Here is a 25,795-nt window from a genome sequence, read left to right on the forward strand (position 1 = left end):
TGCATTTAAGGATGCTCTAGATGATATTGTACAGTCCACTGGCTGGCAGGCCTACCTATAGTTAGGACAGCTATGATTTCCCATAGAAAGACTTCCATTAAAACACATGGTACCTGCATAAATTAGAATTTCAGATAACACAAGTTTTTGCTTATGTACAATATGTTTATTGTATGAAAGATAACTATATAAACAATAAATAAAATTATTGAATCTGTCAATCATAGGTTCAGGTGCTATAAAGCCCAGAGCCTTCTAGCTTCATGACTTGGCAATCTGTGCATTTTAAAAGTTGGGTATGAATAAACTTATTAAGAAAAATTCATTATTAAATTATACAACATATACCTTTTTAAAAAAGGAGATTAATCTAGATGTACAAACTCTATAAGATTCATTCTCTAAAGTGGGGGTGCCTGTTTAGTTGTCCTGTCCTTCACATAATTTCTTTTGGCTGTTATAACGAATTAGCATGCTGTGAGTGGCTATAAACCACACAGATTTATTATCCGAGATTTATTTGTCAGAGGTCCCTCAGAGACTCATGGAGCTGAGTAGAGGTATCTGCAGACTCCTGAACTTGATTTCTTGTAATTTTTGGCTTCTAGAAAATAGTGCCATTTGTTAGCTTGTGCCATGTTTTCTCTTTCTCCATAGCCAGCCATGGCTCCCACTGTCGTATAAGCCATCCTTCTTTGACCACAATTATGAAACAGTCTTTTGTTTTAAGAATTAGACCTTGTTCATCTGAAAAATTCAGGCATATCTCATTTTGCATCTTCAAAGCCTCTGTTGCCAAAGAGAGAAACATATCCACGAGTTCTAAGGAGCCTGGTATGGGCATTTCTCTCTGGGTGGTGGTAGTAGTGGAGGTGGTGGTGGTGGTGATGGTGGTTATGTTGTTGTTGCTGGTGGTGGTGGTGTGGTTGTGTTGTTGTTGGTAGTGATGCCAACTACACCTCATAATTTATTTAGAAGTAAAATTAAAAGCTGATTTTTCTACTCACAGCAAACACTCTATTTTCTTCTATTTTCTAGCCATTTTCCTCACTACTACAACTATCTCTGAGCCTATTGCTTTACAGTCTATGCATATGTCAACAAACAACAGCTGATGGAAAAACAATAAACAAAAAACCGCAACTCTCTGAAAACAACTCAAACTAATATAATATAAAGTATAGTATTATATAATATAATTAATGCAAATACCCTTAAAAGCTATTGCTCAATTTTTTGTTAATCCATGAGAAAAGGATATGATCTGAAAGGTGGGCCTTTAATTTGTTGAAAAACAGTTACAGAGGCTTGCTCATCTGTGTGGGTAAACATGTTTGCTGGCAAATGTGAGGCCCTAAGCCTGAGTCATCAGAATCCACTTAGAAGCTGGAGGTAGAGTGTGATTTTCCTCCACCCCAGTGCTCCTACTGGAGGATGAGAGGTGACAGACTGCGGAATCCCTGGCAGTTCCTGGGCCAACAAGTCTAGTTCACAGGCAGCAAAGACACCTTCTCTCAAAGTAGAAGACAGGAACCAACATTTGAGGCTGTCTGAGTTCCACATATATTTCATAGTGCACACACATTTCTACAGTCCCAGACACAAACAAGATCAATTCCCCTTACACTTAAACATAGTTAACTCCATTCCAAACCCCATTATAAAGTATTATAGATGTTCACTCGATGCACAATAAGTATATATTTGAACTGTTAGACTCTCTTTAAAGTTAAGAGTTGAAGTCCAGAGAACCATAGAACACCCAAGTCTGCCATGGAGAGATTTTATCTTGATGCTCAGCCTCATTTGAGCCATCTTACTCTCCTCGAGCAAGTTTCATACACAGAATCTGATGACAAGCCGAATAGTATTTAGTGGCCCCTCAATAATATAGTAACATTTAGAAATTTCTGCATTGGACAAATAGCCTTCTCCAGGAACAAGAACACCAATTAGTTGGTCTAATATCAAATGGTCAGCTGCAAGGATGTGAATGTGAGTGACATTGTTCAGAACGAGCAAGTCATATTTAGGAATATATATGTGCATACATACACATCATATATGTGAATTCGAGAGGAAAAAGGGGTGTATAGCAGTTTGTAGGGAGAAAAGAGGGATTAAATGATCTAATTGTATTATAATCTCAATAATTAAAAATGGACAAAATATGAACTGGAGTAAATCATCACTTTCTGTAGCACTTTAGGACTATTGTCATTTCTAGTCTTCAAAATAATTTTAGTTAATTCAAAAAATAATTAAAAATTATTACAAATATATTGATAGAAAATAACTAGCAAAATACTATTGTTGGTACTTAATCCTCATGGATATTCTTATATTACCATTAACAAGTTTTTTATTCATAGAGTGGATCTATCTATCTATCATCTATCTATCTATCTATCTATCTATCTATCTATCTATCTATCTTTATTTATCAATTTAGTGCGTTTTGCTTTTGCTTATGTATGTATGTGAACCTATCTGTGTGCTCACAGGGATCAGAAGTGAGCATTGGATTCCCTGGAGCCATAAATACAAGTAGCATTTACAGTGCAGTAAAGGACAAATCTTAGGTTTTCTGGGAGAGTGAGAACAATCTTAAGTGCTGAGCCATCACTGCAGTTCCCTTAGTGAGCTTTTATTTTTAAGTTAACACATAATAATTGTATACCAGTCATATTTATTTTTTTTTTTTTGGTTTTGGTTTTTCGAGACAGGGTTTCTCTGTATAGCCCTGGCTGTCCTGGAACTCACTCTGTAGACCAGGTTGGCCTCGAACTCAGAAATCCGCCTGCCTCTGCCTCCCAAGTGCTGGGATTAAAGGCGTGCGCCACCACTGCCCGGCTCCAATCATATTTCTTAAATCTGTTTAATGAGGGAAATGTGACTGAAAGAAATTTTAGGTATTGGCTTAATCTAAACACTTAATGTAGATTTGGCTAAGGATATCATGCTGTAATTAGGTGACATTCAGTAAATCTGTTCTAAAATTAAGGCAGGGCTGTGAGAGACTCACTTGTGACCCAAAGCTACTATTACAGATATTTGGGGACCTTGGGGTCCCAGATAACTATAGTTACAGTAAAAACAGAGGCTTTAAGAGTCTCCTTTATGCAGGTTGATGTTGTGTGGGTAAACACTAAACCCCAATTCCAACATTAACCCAGTCTTTGCTCCCAGAATAGCACAGTAGAAATTCAGTTGGGATCTGCATCTTCTCAGTATTCTCCATTTAAGTGCAGCATATATCACCAATGCTAATTAATGTCTCTGGTTTACTGTACTGCAAGCATTTAGAAAAGAAACTAAGAACCCCTTTGGAATAGATGTTCCAAGTTAAATATGTACTCTAAAATGTTCTGCTCGTTGAAAAGAAATGGGTGGAAAAATGTAAAGACAATAGCAATGCCTGGATCATTCCTATCTCTATAATCCTCATCATCATCACAAGTACACTGATATTCACTCAGTGAATAAAATCAGCAAGCTTTATATTTAACAATGCATCACTTCTCCATTGTTTATTACATGCTATATACCTCTCCAGAGCTGGTTTCTACAGTCTATTCTTGTTGGCATCTTGCCACACTATCTCAACTTTGTTGCATCCAGTGGTCTCTTATCCTCTGAGTTCCCAATGAGTGTGGTAATGGGGTGAACTACTAAGAAACAGGAATAAACAGAGAAGAGATGCAGAGGTGACTATTCCAGCAGTTCATTCTCTGTCCAGTGTTACTTTGTTAACACACATAATGCTCATTTCAGAATGTAGCTGATAGTCTTCTGCTGATACTTTTCTCTTGCTGTCATTAGCTTCCAGTCTCCAGTGTGAGATGAGTACCCTATTGTAATCTTATTCCTGCTATAGGAGGAAGAGCTGAGCACAGCTTTTTAATTGGTAAGTCCAAATACCACAAATCCCATAACTGATTGTCTATGTTGCAACTTCAACAACAGTGAAAAGGTTCTTTCCATACCTTGGCAAAAATGAATTCAAAATCTCATGTATGATGAAATCAAAATATCTCAGGTTAGACTTGGCCACTTTGCATCTTGAGGTTGCAGTAGCCTGATTCATTACACAGAACATGCATGTTCTTTTTCCACCACATCATATAATATCATATGTTTCTATCCTCATAGAAATATAATTGTACAGCTATAGGAAAGAGGGCTGTTTAATTTGTTCAGTTAAGTTTCATAAAATTTTATTAAATGAACTATGGCCTCGAATTAGGACAAAATTTCAAAAAATTTCTCAAGTGGCCCTAAATATATTTTGCCATATAGTACTACATATCTGTGGAAGGTGTCATCATCAACATTTATAATTATAAAATCAAAATACAAATTAACTTTATATCACATATATAGCCAGGATTTAATTCTCCTCATATAAAAATAAATGAGTATATTCAACAATAAGAAAAACTATGAAATTATATGAATATTAAGAATGGATTCTAAATAAATCCCTTGTGACTGATGATCAGCAAATGTTATTTTAGATATTTATTTTATGTACACACACACCCCAGCTCATGAAAGTTTCTCAAGGTTGAAAAGGGTCATGGGTAGAGAAAGCCCAAGAAACTGTAAAGTAAAGAACAAAGGATGACTCTTTCTCTTTCACAGAATTTAACATCCAGTGGGAGACAAAAAATATGCAAATAAATCTTAAAATATGACTGATGGTGACTAATGCTACTAATAAAAGCACAGCAGGGATAGGGGCCACCAAGGCTTTGTCTATTTTTAAAACCTGTGAATGGCATTTGAGAAAACGTGATAGATCTGAAAAAACAGTCTTGAAAGTATGAAAGAGCAACCATCCCAGCCGAACCAGGGAGCAGAACAGAGTATACAGAAGAGCAACCATCCCAGAAGAAGAATAGTCCTGGAAGATCAACCATTCTGGCAGAAGCAGAGCTGGGAACATGAGTAAACTCCAAAGACAACGACATTCTTGGTGTTCCTGCAAACTGGAAAAAAATGTCAGAAGGCTAAAAGGGGTCAGTGGAGGCCAAAGAGATGTTGAGGCACATTCACATAGAGGTTTAGATAGTACATTAAGGATTTTGCTTTCTTTCTTTCTTTCTTTCTTTCTTTCTTCCTTTCTTTCTTTCTTTCTTTCTTTGTTTCTTTCTTTCTTTCTTTCTTTTTTATTGTAAATTTAGCTGGGTGGAATCTTTCTACAAGATATTTACTCTCTATTTATTTATTTATTATTAGATATTTTCTTTATTTACATTTCAAAAGATATCCCCTTTCCTGGTTCCCCCTCTGAAAAAAACCCTTATTCCCTCTCCCCCACCCACTGCTCAACAACCCACCCTCTCCCACTTCCTGGCCCTGGCATTCCCCTACACTGGGGCATAGAACCTTCACAGGACCAAGGACCTCTCCTCCAATTGATGACTGACGAGGTCATCCTCTGCTTCATATGCAACTGGAGCCATGAGTCCCACCATGTGTGCTCTTTGGTTGGTGATTTAGTCCCTGGGAGCTCTGAGGGTACTAGCTTGGGTCCTTTCTTTAGCTTCTTCATTGGGAACCCTGTGATCAGTCCAATGGATGACTGTGAGCCTCTACTTGTGTATTAGTTGGGCACTGGCAGAGCCTCTCAGGAGACAGCTATAGCAGATTCCTGTCAGCCAGCACTTGCTGGCATCCACAATAGTGTCTGGGTTTGGTGATTGAATATGGGAAGGATTCCCAGGTGAGGCAGTTTCTGGATTGTCCTTCCTTCAGTCCCTGTTCCATACTTTGTCTCTGCAACTCCTTCCATGGGTATTTTGTTCCCCTTCTAAGAAGGATCAAAGTATCCATACTTTGGTCTTCCTTCTTCTTGAGTTTCTTATGGTTTATGGATTGTATCTTGGGTATTCTGAGCTTCTGGGCTAATATCCACTTATCAGAGAGTGCATACCATGTGTGTTCTTTTGTGATTGAGTCACCTCACTTAGGATGATATTCTCCAGATCCATCCATTTCCCTAAGAATTTCAGAAATTCAAAGTTTTTACTAGCTGAGTAGTACTCCATTGTGTAGATGTACCACATTTTCTGTATCCACTCCTCTATTGAGGGACATCTGGCTTGTTTCCAACTTCTGTCTATTATAAATAAGGCTGCTATGAGCATAGTGGAGCATGTGTCCTTATTATGTTAGAACATCTTCTGGGTATATTTTGCTTTCTTCCTGGTAGGTTTGTGAAATACTTGTGTTGTGGGTCTTGGTTTACTTTCTTGCCCTGTCATTCTTGCTTCTGTACCCAAAGAAAACTTACCACTGTTTACTTTATGTGTGAAATAAACATTAATTAGGTGTTATAGCAATAATGTGAAGACAAACAATGATGGCTTGGAGCATACAGAGGAAGCCATGTGAATTAGGATGTAGACAGTAGGGAGATCAGATAGATCACATTGAAAGAGTGAATGGAAAGAACCAAGCATGACTCTAAATGTTTTAGCCTCGCCAACTAGAGAAGAAAAGCTGTCAGTCATTGAAAATGAGAAATTTCATTAATTACAAAAGGTAGAGAGAAAACAAGAAATAGTAGAAGATCAATTTCAAAATACCTGCAACCTTAAATAGATGCTTATACCTTTAAATTGGTATTCAAAGGAGCTAGACATTAGAGTTCCCAGAGACCATATGTGAATCCTCATTTGTAGGGATGCTTTTCCTGTGAAAGTTGATGTGTATGAAGGAGTGAACTGAGGCAGGTACAGACCCAATTATTTTCCTTTGGGCATTTGGACCCCATTTGTTTAGGCCAAACTATTTTCTCCTCCCCCATCTTTTTGTAGTGGCATAAATCCATATTTTCCATTCTGAAAATATAAATTGTAAATTTAAATTTCAGTATTCGGTACTGAAACTCTTCCCAAGAGTAATGACTTATACCTCCCAAGTTTTGTTTCACACACACCCTTAGGCAGGAAAGTGTCTCACTAGCACTAGGGTGTAGTCTTAGGGTCCTAGGAGGAAAGAGATGACTAAGTGTTGGCCTTGGCCCTACCCTTAAATGAGGAAGCCTTTTGGATAGGTATAGCTGCCACAGTTCTTAAAAAAATATTATATTCACCCATAAGACATGCAGGCATGCTTCACTAGGAAATTATGGAATGCACAATCTTATAAGATATAATTTAGCATAAATTATCATGCCTTGTCTGTTTCCGAACTGCAAACACTACTTTTGGTTTATCCTGGGACAATGAAAGTGAGTTTGGGACCAGAGGGTTCCTGGGCTGAAGCTGGTGGATATGAGAATGCTCTAGGATTGGATAGATTCACTGAAACTCATTTCTCTTTTTCTATGATGTATGTGTTTCCACTTGGTAACACACAAGGTGTTTGGGAATGCTAGGTAAGATAATACAATCAGTTATTCATGGGTAACACTATTACAACATTAGTGTCATTCTAAGATGAAAACAAAGAGCTTTCATCTTAAAACACCATCAGGGGAATATTATTCATTATCACATACTACTGGAAGAGGTGACCATCAAAGAACAAAGAAGAAGAAGAAAGAAAAAATGAATTGTTAGATCAAGCATAAATTCTTGGAACACCTTTAAGAGTTGCACACTGGATATAATACTAGCGAGCAGACACATGATTGAAAGATAATCAACTGGAGAGTATGTAAGTGAAAGCATGTAATATTTGAAAAACAGTTTAAATAGGAAACCTGGATCAGACAAAACAGGAGAGTTACATTGAATACCAAAGAATGCCACCATCAGGCTATGGAGGAAGAACTAGCTTCAGTAGGTAAAAGACAAAGAAAAAAGGATTGCAGCCCAACCCTTCAGCAGGATTTCTTAACTTTATGTTCATTGTCCACCCTCAACCACAAATGAAGCCTCTCAGTTTGATAGTTCCCCTTATGCTGCTGAGTCATGGATCTATGCAATAAAGGCATATGCATTGCTTTACTCAGCAAAAGTATTCATGAGTGGCTGAACACACATCCAAAGTGGATATGAATCATCTCACATCATTGACTTACATTAATCTGCTGAGAAGGCTCTAAATAATTCAATGGTAATTTTTTTTCTGAGACCAAGTTCAATGAGCCAAATACTTTGTCCAATGTTAATGTCTACTCATCTTGTCTGCTGGAGAACATAACTAGCAATCTGTTCATTTCATTCCTACATCATCAATTTCCTCTTTTATTCTGAGTATGTTTGATTAAAATTATGTATAAAACTTTTTTCCATGTTAAATAACCCTCACTGGAGCTTAACCTCAAGGTATTATCCCATTTACTTGCCCTGTAAAAATTCGCCAAAGGATGATCTAATTTCACATTCTTTGAATGCATTTCTTCTGATTCTCTTGAACTCATCATCATCCATGCTTCATGCACCATTTAAGACATTATCCTTCATCATTCTTGCTTGGTGTATTAGCAACTGATCTTCACAATAAATCTCTCCATTTTCCAGTTAACTTTCCTTACGTGATTTCCAGAATACTGTATTCTGAAATCCTTCAGAGATGCTTTTATGTTGATTTTATTTCGTTTGGGAAGATAGCCAGACACATGTGCAAGTGCTGAGAGCTAGCAGGTCCCCCTACATAGGTGGGGACCTCGGAGCTCACAGCCACCTGCAGTGCTGTGTTGAGGTTAAAATAAAGGATGTCTATGTCCAGTTACATAACTAGGCAGACTAGCAATGCTGCATTGGTATAATGATGGGAGCCTTTACCCCTGAAAAGTAAGATGTGGCTGAATAGTTACAGTCTCACTCCTTGTCCATCATTGAGTGTTTATGAGCCCTTGGTTGAGATGGGAAATATATACAAGACTTCTCATTTTGTCTAACATCAAAGTCTGTAGGCTCCATCTTCCAGCATCTCTTCCCCTGATCCTTACTCTGACTCTCAAGTTGTTAATTTAATATTGCTAGGTTTATATCAACTTGACACAAGCTAGTCATCAGAGAGGAGGGAGACTCAATTGAGAGACAGCTTCCACAAGCTCAAACTATAGTTAATCCTGTAGGGAATTTTCCTAATTAGGGATTTGTTAGGGAAGGTCTAGTCCATTTTGGGTCATGTCATCCCTGTGTTGGCGGTAGTAAGTTTTATAAGAAAGGAGGCTGATCAAACCATGAGGAGCAACCAATAATCAGCTCTCTTATAGTGGCCTCTGCATCAGCTCCCACCTCCAGGTTCCTGCTCTTACATCCCTTGGATGGTGAACTGTGGTGTAGAACAGTAGATGAATAAACCCTTTCCTCCCCGAGTTTCTTTGGTCCTGGTGTTTCATCATAGTAATAATAACCTTAAGATACAGGTTTTACTGGCTTTCTAACTTTCTGCAAATTTCTTGGAGTTGTTGGTTTTAGTGAGTGTTTTTAATTCCTTTCTGTTGTGGTAAAACACTTGTGGGAAAAGCAGCTTAAAGGAGGAAAGGGTTTATGTTGACATACAAGTCACAGTCTACCATTAAAGGAAGTCAGGACAAAAACACAAGCAGAAACTTGAAGCAGAAATTGTGGAGGAATGACGCTTGATAAGATGTTTCTATGTAGGGAATGCTTAGCAAGTTTTTTTATGCATCCCAGAACTATCTGATCAGGAAATGATGTATACAGTGGGATAAGCCCTCTTAAGTGAACTAAATTCAGACAATCCCCTACAGACATGACCACAGACCAATTTCCTTCTTATATGACCCTAGGCCTAGTCAAAGCAAAACGGGGCATGGAGTGGACATCAGACTTGGATGTTTATTCTGACTTTGAAAATCTGCATTTGTAGAAGATTGCCTTATTAACACATGGCAAGAAATATCCTGGCACGAGTATGTGATAATGTCCTTGGACTCTACTTCTGTTAAATGTGTCATACATATAGACCAATTATAACTTAGAGAGGATCTGTAGTTTAAAAACCTTGATACCTTCTGGTTCAAACTTGTCTTTGAAAAATATGTAGCTGGGTGTAGGAAAGATTGTTAAGTGTTTAAGACTTCTTGCTGTTCTTATACAGGGCTTAATTTCTGCTTCTCATGTAGAATTAGGCTATAACTCTATTTTCGGGGAATCTGATTCCATCTTCTGGTTTATGCATGTAAATTTACTCATGTGGACATATAGCTGTACACAGACCCACAAGCATATATATATATATATATATATACATATATACATATATGTATACATATTTAATTAAAATATATAGCAATGTCAAATAGATGAAAGTATGAAAACATAATATAGTTTTACTCAGCCTGTAGAAAGGATAGCATATATTATCATTGGTTTCCCATGAATTAGACAATCAGTTTCTCAGTTTGCTTTTGTAAATCTCACTGAAAGAATGCAGTGATTTTCCTCTGAAAATTAATTAAACGCATGCATGTTCCTATCTTTAAGGTTTGTGCTTGGGCAAATGTACGTGCATCATTAAAACTGACTTTTTCTATTTGAAAATGGGGAAACTGTACAACTGTACAGTTTGAACTGTAAAGTTCAAAAATGATAAAGCATGAAACATTTGAAGAGAAGTGTCTTTACAAGTTACTAAGACATCCAGTGCAATCTTCTTTCCTTAGTCTCTCTGTTACATTCTTTATCATTAGTGAACTTAATATGGGGACACATGACATAGTTTTACTGAGCCGTGGTGTTCAGGTAGATGTCAGAAGACCATTTTAGGAAGCCAACTGTGGGTCCTGAGATTGAACTCAGGCTGTCAGGTTCAGTGGCAAGAACTTCGACCTATTTATCTGCCTTACTGGATTTACAAGTGAAGTTTAGAAAGAGGATTAAGAATAGCAGAAATACAGTTTCACCTATTCAGCCTTCTTCCTACAAGTGTGCCCTTAGACTGCATAAGCCAGCATACGCAGTCAACTTAATGAAGTAACAGAAAACCCCATAACTCCTAGGTAGATGTTGTAAATTCCTTTAGTTCTGCTCATTGGATCCTTGAGATATACCAAAGATTTAATATGGATACAAGAGGAAAAGGTTATAGGAAATGAGAACATGTAACATTTCTAGAAATAAAGGCTTAAAAGAAGAAGCTGTTGAAATTTTTTGATATAGGCCAAGTAGACAACTTCAAGGCTAATTAGAGTTCTACTTTATATCAGAAAAGTCAAGGCACTGTCTAACTGAAAACTCTTCTAATTTCTGTGCACCCATTGATTCCCTGGACATTTGCAGAACGTCAGACCAAGAATCATTGGGAAGGATTAAATTACTGAACAGTCCAGAGATCTTTTCCCCAGGACCTGTTCTGACACTGTGGCTAGAATTATTGCTCATTTCACAGGGGTCTCCTCACATTGCAGGACATTTTCTGTCGGTGACCTCGCCCATAAAAACTATGGTGACAATAAATGCCATTCCCCATGCTGGGCCTATTTCAGTCTCCTTCCCCTAGTACTTCAGATGAGGAGAGAAGGTTCACAAAGGAGCATCTCATTCTGCCCAGTGTTTGTGCTCTGTCCTAATTCTCACCAGGAGGTACAGTTTCCAGTGCTGTGTCTTTCTAATTACATCCCCAGTAGAAGCTATTCATGTCTCAGGAATCTGAAACTTAAGTTGTAAGGAAACTGGAATCCATATATTCCAATCTTTTCACTTGGCAAATGCAAAAAGTGAGGAAGAGATAAGGGATGATATGGACTATGCAGGTTCTGGGAAAGCTATCGGTAGGTTTAATGAGATATCCCAGAGAACCCAGTTTGCTACAGAGTATTAAAGTTGAACATGAATTTAGAATTGTTCAAAGTGACTGTGCCTAGGAGAGGACAGGTTGGGTTGTAGGGACTTGATTTGTGGTTTGAATGAGAGATATTTTCTTTGAAATGAGTTTTATTGATTCTCGATTTGTTACCAAAGCCCAGAAAAAGAAAGTGTGATAGGCTTCTTTACTACCCAGGTAAGCACTTAGCAACTTCATGTGAGTGATAATCACAGTGCCTTTCATTTGTGGTGTGTGTTGTGTGTCCTGGGAACATTACCTTTGTTAGTGTGTATATTCCTGTTTCTAGCCATATTATAGTTTCATTTTTTTGGTGAAGCAAATTGAGCTTCAGTTGCCAAGTATAGTGGTGTACTCCTTTAATCACAGCACTTAGGAGGCAGATAGCTGGTTCTCTGTGAGTTCAGGGGCAGCCCAATATACACAGTGTGTTCTAGAGATTTCTCTAGCCTGAAATACATAGTGAAACCCTGTCTCAATGAATTAAAAATAAAAAAAACAAACAATAACAAAAACAAACAACAGCCCTTCTCTGACGTTCAGGTAATTTTAGTAGCCCTATAAAATTCATATATTGTGAGTACAGCCATGACTTAGCAAACATAGTCCTTTCTATAGTTTGCTCTCAATGACACCTGTTGGAGATCCACAATTGAAAAAGAAAAAAAAAAAACCCTTGTTTCCCAGCCTAATCCCATTGGGGCAGGATACTGTGCACTGGACATTTATTTGAGCAGTAGATTGTAAAGCTCTCATTGAGTAATGGGGCTGAGAAAGTGGAGCTGTTGCCTAGACTTTCGTTGGCTATGGGGAATTACTATTAGCAAAGTTTTCCCAGAAGACTTCTGCATTTATGTGGACATGAAGAATGAATGGGAATTATTCAGATGAAGGAAGAAGAACAACTGCTGGGGAATTGTGGCAGGCATGGCATGAGAGCTCAGTGTATGCAAACAACAGGGAGCCAGACAAAAAGCTTCTTTTTGGAGCTATAGTTTTCGTGACTAAAAATGAGACCCAAGCTTCAGAAGGTGGATTAGAGATGAGCTCTCTTTCCTATATGTCCACAGGATAAGCAGCATTCTCCGAGAAAGGAGACTGTAATACAGTTGAATTGAAGGGACAGGTTTGTATGGCTAGTGAGCCACCATTATAGAAATCTAACACAAAATATAAAAGGGGTGGAGAAAGCAGGTGGAGAAGTGCATCCTTATCAGATGGCCAATTTGCCTGCTCTAAAATTGTCCTTCTCCTTCTGTCTTCCCTCATGCTGACTCTTTCCTTGCCTACCTTAGAACAATTATTGGGATTTTTAATCTGGCTACATGCTCAGATGTCTTTAAATCAGGGTTCAAGTCTTGACTCTGCCACTTTCTAAGTATGTGGATTAGAGGGGTCATTTAACTGGGTCCTCAATTTCCTCCTGTGGAAACTGGGAAAATTCCCTCAAGGGCCATGGAAGGCCAAATTTAAAATGTAAATTTTGGCTACAAATTCTGATGGGGAAAATACACATAATTTGTTATTGTTATTATAATCTGGAAGTCATAGCTAACATAATGGTATAGCTTGGAGTTTCTAAATTTTCTGGCTTCCTATGTGTAACTAGGAGAAGGGGGAAAAAAAAAACACATTCTGCTATTTGCATTTAAATACAAGTCTAAATCCCTCCCAAAAGCAGTAATAGCCACCCCAAATGAATTATACATTTTCTAATTTTAAAAGGCTGTTTTATGGAAATGAGGTTATTTGTGCTGCATGGTATGTTCTTGTTGTAACAGTGCAAATGCCAAAGGGTGTGATTTATCCAGACTACAACACCAATGGGAGAGAAGTGCAAGGACCTTATTTGCATCCCATTTTAACCACTCTGTAAATATATTACCTGCAGCCCCTCCCTCACGAGGACAGAGAAGCATCTCATCTTCTTCAGCGCAGCCACAATGATTTGCTTGAGTTATCTAACACAGTGCATGGAAAATCCTGAAGAAATGTGGTTTAATTTTTCAAGGTCCAATGAGAGCTGTTCTGGGTGTATAGCCCTGAATAATATTCGAGTGTGAGTTTTACACCATGTTTATTGTCATTTGAAAATCTGAGCGTGTAAATCCAGTCGATAGCTTCAATGGCAGTCTTCTCTTGAAGAATCTGCTTTCATACAAGTGGCCATGTTGGTTTTTGGAGTCAGTAACAGGGACCCTCTTTTTCCATGACAGGCAGGAAAGGCTGTCATTCTGCAAACACAGTGACTTTGAGGCCAGAAATGAAATGCCTACAATGTCCACAGTAACTCTTTGGCCTCTAGTCACAGGATCTATGCATATGTGGGTTGGAAAAGAGGCTAGGGAAGGAATTGAGTTGAAAGGAAAAGATTTCTTGAAATCGGTCTCATTATTCATGGAGGAATAATGAAATAATGCCCTTTCAGATGTAAAATAATTCCCTTGGAAGAAGAAAAGCCTTCCAAAAAATACAAAATGCTAATGATTTTTCCCATGAAATATAAATAGGGAAAGCTTTCTTTTTTGTTTTTGTTTTTTGTTTTTTTATTTTTTTATTTTCTTCAAAACAAAATCAAGGAAAAGAGGGAGAAAACAAAACGAGCTACCTCTGGGAACTAACTTAAAATGCATTTTGTATTACTTGTAGTGATACCCTCTCATGGGCTTTTCCATGTTTTAAATAATAAAATTAGGAGTCTTTGCTGGTGACATTTGAGGCATAGCAGCAGAAACTTTCTCTTTAAATGAAAAGAATTCTAATGAGTTTTTTGTTTAAAGAACATATACTTTATCAGTGGAATATATTTCATACACTTCATAATATATGCTCATTTTAAGGTCAACCAAGGGGAACAAAATGTATAATGACCATAAGAATTAGAAATCCTCGGCCGTTTTGATACATTGGCAACATCAACCATGGAGAAATGAAGCTCTGAGGGGAAGCTAACCTATGACTCTAAGTTAACAAACCAACTAAAAATCTTTACACTTAGAAACTGAGAAGTCTTCCCAAGAAATGAGTGCCTGGGTATGTGTAGCAGAAAGATGCAAGGATGCTGTGGCTACATCTGCATCTCAGAGAAAATGCAATTCCTTGAGACTGTCATCATGATATGGCTAACCTATCTTCTGAAAGAGACAGTCATTTTCCATCGCTGTGATAAAACACCATAACGTGAAATTCAGGCTCAAGGTTTTGTATCAGAGCAGAAAAGTGCAGTAGCAGGCCAACATAGCCACAGGAGTAGCTGAGAGCTTACACCTTAAACTTAAAACAGAAAACATTGGAAACAAGGGAGAAAGAGACAGAGCTACGGAACTTCAAAAATCATTTCCAGTGACATAATTCATCCTCCAAGGTCACACAGCCTATACCTGTCCACACAGTGTCACCAACTGGGCAACAAGTATTCAAACAATATTTGAGCCTGTGAGGAACAATCTCATTCAGAGCACCACAGTTGTGGGTCCTGCCTAGGCTGGTTTGCTTCAGGGGAACTTGCTCTTCTTCCCACACAGATTTAAGGTGTGAACATAGAAGAGAAGTGAATTTCTGAGTGTTCCCAAAGAAAAAGAATCTGATCAACTTACAGCCAGAAATGAAGCCACAGTAGATCTTTCTCATCATGGCTGGTCGATAAGCACAGGCTTGCTCCTCCTTCTCCGTCGAAAGTGGCTACTGGGGTGGGGGGGCGGTCAAAGACTATGGAAATTCTTCCCAGTACTCCTAAATCAACTAAGTGGTCATGAATCCTCCTTCCTGGGTGGGACACGTTAGAGATGAGGAAACATGCCATTTATCTTCGAGACTGAGGCAATTTGAGAGTGTTAAGATGGCCATATTTATAGAATCAGAATGCCCAGGAAAAGTTAGAGCTGATTCTAACAAAGCAGAATTATATTACTGTAATCTGATGCCTCTCAGTATTTCTAGAATCTTGTGTTCTCTCCCAATAGACCCCACAATTCCACCACTGATGTGGACCTTCTTACCTCCAATATGTTCTTATGGGATCATGCTTCCCTGGTGCAGAGCTTAGTTCCTCTGTACGATTATGTAGACACTTTGTGCATCACCATTGAACTAGATAAACATCATGCTTTCCTTCGACACACAAAGCCATTTCCCACTATCATGACTGAAGTATGGATCATGTCTCAAGTTTTACAAAGAATGAAAATCACAGCATTTCTCCTGTAAAAAAAATAAACTAGAGCCTGTGTCTCAATCTGAGGATGATCTTATAGATGTCTGGAACTTCTTACTCTGCCTCCTCCTCCCACCTTCTGCCTCCTTGTCTTCTTGATCCTCTTCTTCCTAGTCTTTATCTTCCTCCTTGCTTGTATTCATGTCTTAAATAATTAACAGCTGAGGCAGTCAGTAATGTGATGTGTTAGATACTGAGCTAGATATATAATATAAAAATATTTATCCTTTAGACTATATACTTAAGTTCATCCTGGCCAAGTGGTGCTGCATGCCTTTAATCCCAGCACTTGTGAGGCAGAGGCAGAGGCAGGCAGATTTCTGAGTTTGAGGCCAGCCTGGTCTACAGAGTGAGTTCCAGGACAGCCAGGGCTATACAAAGAAACTCTGTCTCAAAAAATCAAACCAAAACAACAACAAAACAACAAAACAAAAACAAACGAACAATAAAAAAGAAGTTCATGCTGGTTGGATAGGTATTGATTTTAGCTCTTTTCAAGTAAGATGCTTGTTGAAAGATATTGAGACTATTACATAGATCTACAACTGGTCAGAATACAGAGTATAGATAACTATGGCAGTCATGCAACCCCAAATGGTACCCCTGCAATACTACTACTCCTTTACATAAGGTTCAGGAAACAGTGCAGGAGGCTGATGGAAATGTAAAGCCAAAAGGCCAGAGATTCTGCTGTAAGATAATGTCTTCTAGTTATAACAGGGATGTTACATGCATGAAATATCAACCTTATTGTTGCCTAAACAAGGGATGCATAATAACAAAATCAATCGACATGCCAAGACAGAGGAAATTTAACAAGTCCCAATTCCTAGATGAAGAGCCACAGACGATGTGAAGAGTTAGAGAGAGGGAAGAGAGGGGTGGAAATGATGGAAATACGGTGTTCATATATGCCATTCTCAAAAAAATTAAATTAAAGGCAAGTAATTTTCATATTTACTTCAATAGCTGGATCTTCTCCCCTACCCCACATTTCTTTCCCCCTGGAGCATATGCATTATTCAGGCTATGAGTTTTATAATGCTGAGCTCCTAGTTAGTCATGTTACCCCTTTATCTTCTTCCCTGGACCTATACTAAAATATTTCACAGTTTGGTACTTGTCCTGTGCATGGGGGCTATGAACATATAAAAAATATGCCATTGACATAAGCTTTCTGAACAGTATGTTTTCTGAAGTTTTATTATCATTATATTGGTCAGAGTGCTTAGATGCAGAAAATAGAATCCACCCAAGCTTGTTTAAACATAAATCTTGTTCATCAAGGAACTCTGTTGCTTGTGGAACTAGGAAGAGAATGAAGGGAGTAGACTCCAGGTTGAGCTGCCAAGAATACTGTGCTTTAGGACTGGCCTCCAAGGATGGGCTATATTTTCTTGACTCAAACAGTTGCTGCTATAGCAACTAACTGGAAAGAATCCTTTCTCCCTCATAAGAAGACAAAGTAGGAAGGGGATGTCAAGACGGCTAAGGTTATAATTGCAAATAAGTAGCTACAAATGTGTCCCCTCTGAGAATTACAGAGACCTTGCCCAATTTTTCTCTCTCTTGCTCTGTATCAGCCATGTTTCAGCATGTATGCCTCAAAACTAGGCTAGCTAACTGCTCTGGGTGGTCTTCCTGATGGAGACATCTCCTCTTTCTTGGCCTTTGCCATTTTCCCACAACTCTCAGCACATGCTCTCAGCCAATCATTGGACTGAGCCCCCAATGGAGGAGCTAAAGAAAGGGCCCAAGGAACTGAAGGGGCTTGCAGCCCCATAGGAGGAACAACAGTATGAACCAACCAGTAACCTCAGAAATGCCAGGTACTAAACCATCAACCAAAGAGTACACATGGAGGGACCCTTGGCTCCAGTAGCATATATAGCAGAGGATGGCCCTGTCAGTCATCAATGGGAGGAAAGGCCCTTGGTCCTCTGAAGGCTCAATATCCCAGTGTAGAGGAATGCCAGGGTAAGGAAGCAGGAGTGGGTGGGTTGGTGAACAAGGGGAGGAGGGAGGTGATAGGGGGCTTTTGGTGGGGAAACCAGGAAAGCGGATCACATTTGAAATGTAAATATACAAAATATCTAATGAAGAAGAAGAAGGAGGAGGAGGAGGAGGAGGACGAGAAGGATGAGGAGGACGAGGAGGAGGACGAAGAGGAGGAGGAGGAGGAGGAGAAGGAGAAGAGGGAGAGGGAGAGGGAGAGGGAGAGGGAGAGGGAGGAGGAGGAGGAGGAGAAGAAGAAGAAGAAGAAGAAGAAGAAGAAGAAGAAGAAGAAGAAGAAGAAGAAGAAGAAGAAGAAGAAGAAGAAGAAGAAGAAGGAGCTGGATTAAAGGCTCCTTTGAAATGACCATAGACTTACCTTATTCTTGGCCTTGTCACTTGCCTACCACAGTATCCTACCATTACAATCATTCTTTATCCTGGATTCTTTTCAGTTTTTATTCTTTACTTATGAACCTGTCTTTTGTGCTGCTGTTGATAGATGATAAGTACCTATCTAGGACATTTTCAGCTCCCTTTATCATCAGATGATCTCACCAGTTCACATTTGCCAACCCAGACAAGGTCTGTTAACTTATGGCTCCTTGAACTATCAGTAAAATTTTTATTTATGACCTCCTCAAAGCTCTTATGACATCTGATCTCAGGTTACCTGTTCCATGGATTAGCCAGTGTCATGGATTGGTTCATTTTTCTTCCCTGATTTCCCAAATTAGTATTTAAGCCCTTAGCTCCCACACATCAACATGAGGCTATATTTTGAGATGTGGCTCACAGAAGGTATTAAGTTAAACTGGGAACATTAGGAACACTGTTAGCAAACATACCAGATATCATATTGAGAAAAAAAAGTCAATTCAAGAAGCATTGGCAATATGCTCACATTGTAAGGACCATATGGGGCACTTAGAGGAGAGAGCCATCTATAGGCCATGCATGTGTCAGGAGTGACCAATTCCAGCCTGCATGATCACAAGGAAGTAAAATTCTCTGCATTGAAGTCAGCCTGTGGGTGATGTTTTCAGCAACATAACTGAAAAAAAAAAAAACTATGGGAGCTTTAAAGCTTGAGAATTGATAGTGCTTCGTAAGGGCCAACTATCTTTAACTCTCACTTGAGCACAGTTGCCTGTTTGCCACTTGATTGCATACATTTACTTTTCTCTGTATGAGTGCTCTGCATAGCCAGTATGATCCACTCAACATGTGCCAACTGGATTCCCTCTAAGATGAGCCCTGGGTCCAGATGCGTTCCTCATAGACCTACCCCTAACCTCAGCATTCACTCTGGTTTAGAAAAGGAACTTCTTCAAATTTCCGCAAATCAATCTAAACATACATAAGCTTCAGAGCATCACTAAGATAGATTGAATATTCCCAAAGAGGCTAACAAAGCTAAACTACTTGAAATTGTGAATGTCTGTTTATTCTAGCACACATCCCCTCTCATATATGCGTTTATTCTTCCTTCCAATGTACGTGTTACTCTTTAAAATATGAAGCATCTTGATATGCATATCAGATAAATGTTTTGTGGTGACCTTTCTTGACTATAATGATATTAATGATATGAATACAGCCAAGTTTCCTTTTGTATGCTAAGAACATCAAATAAATCCTGAGACGTGGTAGATAAAGAATGCCTGATTAAATAAATGATACTTGCAGGTTTCTGGCTCATGTCATTCTCTTTGAACTAAGTGATGTCTTATGCTGATTCTGTTTTTATTTTGTGACTTTCAGTTTTAGAAAGTGGTGGTCAATAAGGTGACCAAAATCACAATAAAAATTAATGACAAATTTTTCTTCTCTGCTAAGGAAAATAAAATATGCTAGCAGTTATTAAAGCCTACTAGAATAAATTTTAACTAAAGACCGGATGGTTAGTCAGAATGATTAACGGAAGAGTCCTGTAGATTGCCTGCATATGGTCAAAAAGTTATATACCCATTTCCTTACAAATAGAATATTTTGTACCCTGGTATTTGACCAGCTGTAAAGTGGTCAATTTAGAAACTTCAGTTAAGAAAATGCCAGGTTCACAGTAATAAAATCTCACCATAAATTTCCACTACTCTTACTTCTCTTGTCTCCAGAACAGAATTCATTTTACTTTGACTAAAAATTTCTTTAAACAATTTAGAACATGAGCAAAATAAAGGTCTTAAAATGTTAACAAGAAGGCTGACAAGCTGTTACAGGAAACCAGGCGATTATATACTTAACTGTTGACTGTCTCTGCTTCCCTGTGACAGCTACACAAAACAACTAATTCACCTCTTATGAACTGGCCAAAGTCATTATATTGTGTGGGACTTGGGTCCCTCCCACATGAAGCAGGTGTGCTAGTAGCCCATTAAATAGTTGAGTGAGATAAGAGAGACTATATACATAAAACTCATACTATACCATCTTGCATGTAGTGAATAGTTAAATATGCTGCTGAAACCTGTCTCTGAATTCTAGACTAAAATTCCTGTCATTAAATTTAGCTTTCATTTGTTCTCACTATCTCTCAGGACTCTGAACTGTATGCTCAATTCTACCCATGATGTTTCCTCAATGTGCTACAAATAGCCTTAAAATTTATGATCACAAGTTCCAGCCTTATCTTGGCTATTCTTTCTTGTATCTTTCTGTCAAAATAAAATCTTCGCCTGGAGAATTGTGTTCATGGTGGGAAACAGATCTTTTGACCCATTCAAACTCAACTTCATAAGGTGGCATGGTCCTTTGGTAGTAACTGTCATTGGCCTGGTACAGGTGGTGAGAGGATCTGTGCAGTACACTAGCCATCCTAGACCAGAATCAGTCAGATGCAAAAGAAATAAAAGTGAGGAGAAAGAGAGAGAGAGAAAGAGAGAGAAAGAGAGAGAGAGAGAGAGAGAGAGAGAGAGAGAGAGAGAGAGAGAGAGAGAGAGAGAGAGAGAGAGAGAGATCCAGGAGAAATGAAAATCATGTGTTAAAAAGGTAAGAAAAATGCATTATGTTGGATGAGAGATCTATAATTTTTCTGATCCTAGGCAAAGTTCCTGGCTGGGAAGGGATTGATTAGACATTGGTGGGGGGAGGGGAGTAGAGAGGATGTAGATTTATGGTCCCTGTGAATATCAGATGAAGAGAATGGTATTAGCTGAAAATAGAAAGGTCCATTTTTAAATCACTCTGGGAATGGAATAGCAAAATCCAGAGAAGCCCATCTTTTACTCAAGACAGTCTATAAATGCTAAGATGGAGTGGAACAGCTATTGACAAAATTAATGAGTTGTCACTCCTCCAGTCCCTTAGCTCTTCTCCTCAGACAAGGAACCTTATGTGTCCCGGGGAATGGGAGCGGCAGGAACAAGAAGAGAGTCTTTGACCTTGTCAAAATGCATTTCTGCCCAAATGAAGCCAAAGCTATTTATCTTGTGAGATAATCCCTATTCAGAGTGTGAACATTTCTTTCCTTGTGAATTTTGGTGACTGCATCCTTTCAAAGACAACTCCCTGAAGATGTCATTCTCTTAACTGAGAAAGAGTTGTTTTCACACATAGAACAGTAAGTTTGAGGATGTTTCAGAAAAGTCTAAATAAAGCCTCTTGACAGTCTCAGAGTCCTGTGTCAATTAATGCAATGACTGGCCTGTGAAACCCACAGGCCTACCTTGTTTATTTCTAACAATAGATTTGCTGTAGTTTGCCTATGTAAGACTCAGGTCACCTGGAATCTAGAATGTAGTGATAGTCATTCTTCCTGCTCACTATCCACTGTGGCTTGTTCTTCAGTATTTAGCAGGCTACTCTTGACATTTCCATATGTTAGTCCACATAATTTCTTATGTAATATTTTTCATTTGTTAAAAGAAGAAAGAAAAACTGTTCCTATGATACAGGAAGGAGTATCCCAGTTGCATAAACTAAAGACTGACTTTGAGTTTGTTTAATATTCATCTCCATAAATGCACATAAAATCCATATTCTGTGCAGGAGCAGTTTAATCTGCTGCCCATCAGAAGTGCTATCAGAACTGAGCAGGGTTTTGATGGTTCTTTTGGATTAAAAGAATTTATACATCCATGATGAAATATCTTGTGTGTTGTCCCCAAGATGAACACATACTTTCCTTTGGTTCAGAGAGGTACAAAGTCTGATACAAAATTAATTTTTTGTTAATAACCCTATATACATACAATAAGGAAGATAATCTCATATAACACTCACGATGCTCTTACATTTTGACTGCCACCCATTATCTTAAATCAAGTGTGAAATTTCTCCTTACTATCATGTTGAAAGTCAGGTCAAATCTTTTCTGATTTCAGAGCATTTGAGGTTTTAAAGTAGGGAAAATCAAACTGTTCCTGAGCCTATTTTACTTCTGTGGTTTAAAAGCATTCTCTATTTACTATTTTTCACACCAGATTTGGGGTTGACTTTGTACCTTACATGACAAAATGGTCTTTTTGATGCCTTCAATGAAGTTGAAATCTGTCCTCCAGAGTCTTATATTCTTACAACAACGCAGGTGGTCAACTATCTATTGCAGCTGCAGTGACTGACTCAAGTAAGCTTGTCCTCAGTCAGGGTACTTCAAGATTCCCTAGAAGTATATCATTCCATTCCGTTTATGTGCGATAACTTATATAAGTACATTGGTGTGATTCTCAGACAATCACTAGAACAGTTTTATATAAGTAGCAGAAACATGCTCCTTCAAAATTCTTCAACTAGTTTCTGCACCCCTGTACCTACATTAATCTTCCTGGAAACAAGCTGTCGCAGATAGAAGTCAATACAATGGTTTTATTCTTGTTTAAAATGAACTCCACCTATCTAGCTGCCACAAGGATACCATCAAACCTGATGACCTGAGTTAATTAATGCCTGGACATATATGGTGAAAAGAGAGAATCAGCTCCTTTAAATTCTCCTCTTATATCCACAGATACTGTGACCTATATGTGCTCACCCTGATTACAGACACATATGTTCATACAAAGCTCATATGCTGTGAAGCAAAACAAACCCTTGGTACCTTAAGTTGCTTTTCTTGAGTGTTTTGTAATGACACAAGAAACTGATGTACTTCTTAAAACTCATTTGTCATAATGTCACCTTAGAATTTTTTTTGTTAAATATATATTTATGAGCATTAAATAAGATCACACATGAAAGGAGGTTTAAAGTGTACAGCACCGACAAATGTTAGCTGTGGATATTTTTATAGCTAGCCAATAAATCTGCATGGAGAGGTTGAATAAAATGAAATTAAATGTGCCTCCTGGGGAAATAATTTTGACACTACCATAGAAAAGTCTAAAACATACTCATCCTGGGAGCTTGTCACTTTGGCTATTTAATGCAAATGCCCAGAAGTACTGTTTTTAAAAAGGTTAAAACCTTGTCTATTTTGTTTAGATCATATGCTGTAAATCTTTGCACTCCAAATGCAATCCTCTAGTCAGCTGTATGCAGGGTATTGGTATCACTTGGGTATTTGATGGAAATACAGAATGTCAGGTACCCCAGACTCAATGACTCAGAGTCTGTTTCTGCTGATAGCCTAAGGCTAGTAGAGCTCATATTAAATTTGAGATGAACTGTCATAAAAAGAATCTCTTGCATATGTTTACATTCCTACCTCATAAGTAGCAATTTATAAACATTCTTTGCAACAAATAACATGTGATATTGGAATTTTCCCAAGCTTTAGCATTTAATAGAGCTGAGTAATAATCTGTCTTTATTCTGGGGAGACCTTGAAGATTCTGGTAAAACATTTTTCTTTTCTTCTTTCCTTTTCAACCCCTCAGACACTGATTTCTTTTCATCCCCATTTCTAAGTGGCATTTCTCAATACCTAGACACACATTTTACTTGGAACTTCTAGGGCCACACCTAGCAGAAGTCAGAAAAATTCTCTACCAGGCAATGTATAAGAGCCACAGGCCAGAATCAAAGAGGACAACAGAAACCAAGCAACAAAACATTCACCCAATACAACCAATAACAGATACTAGCATGAAGAATTACAGTCTTTCAAAACCCTGATGCCCAGAAATTGATATAAAGATACAATCAAAACAGTTAATACAAAATGTCTCCTCTGAAACACATCAACCCAACCATACAATGACCTGAATATTCTAACAAATCTGGCACATGAGAAAAAGACCTTAAAATAGTCTTTAAGAATATGAAAATGTTCCTTAAGAAATGAATCAATCACTTAAAGAATTCCATGAAAACATAAAGGAACAGTAGAAGGAAATTAATAAAACAGCAAAAGACCTAAAGTGGAAATAAAATCAATAAAGAAAACAAAAATGGTGAATACTGAAGATGGAAAATGTAGAAATTTGAACAGGAACCACAGAGGCAAGCTTCAGCAACAGAATTTAAGAGAACAGTGAAAGACTCTCAGACCTTGAGAACATGAAAAAAAAATGAATGGGAACTTGGTCAAAAAAGGTTAAATTAAAACAATCCTGAACCACTACATCTAAAAATAATAGGAATAGAGGGAGAAAAGGAAACCTAGTTCAAAGACACAGTAAATATTTGCAAGAAAATCATAGAAGAAAAATTTTGTAACCTAAACTGGATTACTATGAAGGAACAGGAAGCATACAGAATACCAAATGAGCTAGACTAAAACAAAAATAAATTCCCCCTGACATATAATAATCAAAACACTACATGTGCAGAACATAGAAAAGACTATTCAAACCTACAAGGGAAAAAGACTAAGTAACATCTAAAGGTGGACCTATTTAAATTACACCTGATCCTAGATGGAGACTCCAAATGCCAGAGAGTCCTGGATAGATGTGCTGCTGGGTCTAAGAGACCACAGATGCCATACTAGATTACTATGAGAATGAAACAAAACAAAACAAAACACTTTCAATGACAAAAGGTGGAGAAAGTAAGACATTTCATGTTAAAAAATAAAATTTAAACATAAATCTATGAATCTAGTGCTACAGAAGACAGTAGAAGAAAAACTACAACCCATAAAGTTAACTACACCCAAGAAAACCAAAGAAATAAATGATCCCAGACCAACAAAGTCAAAAGAAACACACACACACACACACACACACACACACACACACACACACACACACACACACACACACCACAAAACCTCCAAATAACAGGAATTAGGAAACACTTTTCATTGATTGTAATGGTCTCAATTTCACAATGAAAGCATAGAAACTAGCAAAATAGATGGGGTAAAAGAATCTATCCTTCTGCTGCACCCAAAAAACATGCCTTAACAGCAAGGATATTTATCACCTCAGGAAAAATATGCTTCAGTGTACCACAGAGACTCTTTTTTTTTCCGATTTTTTTTATTAGATATTTTCTTTACGTGTAAATTTCTCCTTTCACAGTTTCCCCTCCAAAAAACAAAGAAACAAACAAAAACAACAAAAACAAACCTCTATTGCCTCTCCCTTCCCCATGCCTGCCAGCCACCCCACTCTCTCCCACTTATTGGCCCTGGCATTCCCCTACACTGGGGCAAAGAACCTTCACAGGGCTGAGGTCCTCTCCTCCTATTGATGATCGAATTTGCAATCCTCTACTATACACATGCTGCCAGAACAATCAGACCCACCATGTGCAGACCTTGGTTGGTGGTTGAGACCCTGGGAGCTCAGAGGGTACTAGTTAGTTCATATTGTTGTTCGTCATAAGGGACTGCAAACTCCTCAGCTCCATAGGTCCTTTCTCTAACTCCTTCATTGGGGAACCTGTACTCAGTTCAATGGATGTCTGTGAGCCTCTACATCTGTATTAGTCAGGTACTGTCAGAGCCTC

Source organism: Mastomys coucha, unplaced genomic scaffold (genome assembly GCF_008632895.1).
Source record: "Mastomys coucha isolate ucsf_1 unplaced genomic scaffold, UCSF_Mcou_1 pScaffold22, whole genome shotgun sequence".
Classification (NCBI taxonomy): Eukaryota; Metazoa; Chordata; class Mammalia; order Rodentia; family Muridae; genus Mastomys; species Mastomys coucha.